Below are 2,563 nucleotides of genomic sequence, written 5' to 3'. Positions count from 1 at the left end.
ACCTCAGTTTCCTTATCTATAAAATGAAATAAATAGTAAGGACTTAAAGGTTTTGGAGATGATCAAATGAAACAATAAACATTTAGAATCTATAGATATTTAGCCATATATTAACAAAGAAAACTGCCTCTCAGTAGAACTAAGAGTAGCTGACTTGTTCTCTAGAGGCCCATGTTTGTGGATGCCTAATTTATGAATTGAGTGTGTCACCACTAAGGACTGGCAAATGTTAAAGCTCTAAGAAATGCTAATCTTGAACCTATCTTCTGAGGCTGTAAAATAAATATAAAAAGAAGGAGGTAGAATGGTACAGTGCAATGAAAAGACCACCACAGGAAGCATGGGTCCAGGCTCGCTTGGGCATTAACTGCCTGTATAATGCCATATAAATCAAACAGCTATATCTGGAACCTGAGGGTGATGGAAACATTTTTTTATGTTCCTGATTCAGATTGCCACTGCCATTTAGTGGGTAGAGGCCAGAGATGCTGGTAAACACACTACAGTGCACAGGACAGATGCCCATAGCAAAGAATTATCTGGTCAAAATATCAGTAACAATATCAAAATATCAATAGGCTGAGAAGCCCTGGCCTAGATGTGACTGCTAAGTTCCCTTCGAGCTCTAACATTCTAAGAGACTCTGAGGCAGAACCGACACCAAATAGATGACATTCCTGCTAATATCTATCAAGCAATGGCTTATGACGTTGCTCAAAATCCCCCTACAGCCAGTGGAGGAAAACTTTCCCTCCAATATGTGAATATTCTGAGATCAGTGCCATATTTTTGAGGGTGAGGACAGTCTTTCCCCACAACGGAAGAAACCCAGAGGTTTCTTGGATGCCTGGGTGGCTCAGTCAACTAAGCAGCTGCCTTCGCTGCAGGTCATGATCCCAGGGTCTTGGGATTGAGTCCTGCATTGGGCTCCCTGCTCATCGGGGGACCTGCTTCTCCCTCCACCTGCTTTTCTCCTTGCTTGTGCGCACTCTCTCTCTCTCTCTCTAACAAATAATTTTAAAAATCTTTAAAAAATTTTTGACTAAAAAAGGAAGAAACCCAGTGATGAAGGGGGCACAATCCTCCAGGGACTTTGTCCCTTGTTCTTTGCAGTTAGAATCCATGCTTCCAAAGCCATAAGTTCCTTCTGGCCAAGAAGCTGATTTAAGTAGCTCTGAATCAAGGTCAAAATAAGATACTACACACAACAGCATACGTGAATCTCAAATACATCATGCTTACTGAAATAAGCCAGTCTCAAAAGGCTACATGCTATTTTATTACGTTTACATGATATTTAGGATTAGACAAAACTGCAGGGACAGAAAACAGATTAGCAGTCGCCAGGTAATGGTAAGGATAACAATTTGACTGCAAAGGGACATGAAGAAATTTGGGGAATGATGCACTGTTTTATATACTGATTATAGCTACAAAACTGTCAAAATTCATGAAACTGTACACTGTACATTAAAAATGTGAATTCTACTATATCTAAATAATATTTCAATAAAACTGCCCTTGGGGCCCATGGTTGGTTCAGTTGTTAAAGTGTCTGCTTTTGACTTGGGTTGTGATCCCAGGGTCCCACATCAGGCTCTTTGCTCAGTGGGGAGCCTGCTTCTCCTTCTCCCTCTGTCTGCACTCTGCCTGCTTGTGCTCTCTGTTAAATGAATAAATAAAATTTTTTAAAAAACTGACCCCTCTTACCCACATCCCCAAAATATGACCACAAATGCTACAGAGAAGATTGTTAGGAGAGGTTGAACTGGATGAATAAAAATTCTTTCCACCCCACGTCCTGTGGTTTTATTACAGTTTGCCTCTCCGTTCCTGGTGACCTCAGGGTTAAGTCTGGGCTCCAATTTCTGTGTTAAAGCAATGAGTCCTGCCATCATTCAAGGATCTCTGGCCCTACTTAAGCTTGTGACAGAGGCTCCTTTCCTGCTGTCTCCTATCTTAACTCCCCTTGGGACTGATGAAAGCCTTAGACAATTAATAAACAAGTGAGAATAAACCTCAGGGGACAGTGGTTTTATCTCTCTGCACAGGCTTCCTGCCTAAATCCCATTTGATCTTTTCACTAAACTCCAAATCAGGCAACAACATAAGAATCATATTTATGAACTCCCCTCCACTATGGACTTTTGGGCTTCCCACTACATTATTTTTTATACACTTAAGCTATATAAATGTAAAATGTGAGCCTCACATCAAAATTATACCAAGTTTTTTGAGATATATATAGATATGTAATTTTGTTTACAAACATTATTGACCCAGATTATTGATCTATCAAATGTTACACAAAAGAGTTTTAACTTTTCTTGTATCCAGAATAGCCCTAGGGTGCCTATGTAGCTCATAGTTAGTTAAGTGGTGGAATTTTTTTTAAAAATTAATTTATTTATTTTCTGGAGAGAGAGAGTACACAAGTGGGGGAGCAGCAGGCTCCCTATGGGACTCAATCCCAGGACCCTGGGATCGTGACCTAAGCAGAAGGCAGATGCTTAACCAACTGAGCCACCCAGGCCCCAAATGGTAGACTCATGATTTCAGCTCA

The sequence above is a fragment of the Enhydra lutris genome, unplaced genomic scaffold, assembly GCF_002288905.1.
Source record: "Enhydra lutris kenyoni isolate GAN:26980312 unplaced genomic scaffold, ASM228890v2 scaffoldscaffold4, whole genome shotgun sequence".
In the NCBI taxonomy this organism is placed as follows: domain Eukaryota; kingdom Metazoa; phylum Chordata; class Mammalia; order Carnivora; family Mustelidae; genus Enhydra; species Enhydra lutris.
The sequence above is the reverse complement of the archived record's forward strand: the minus strand, read 5'-3'. Positions refer to the sequence as shown.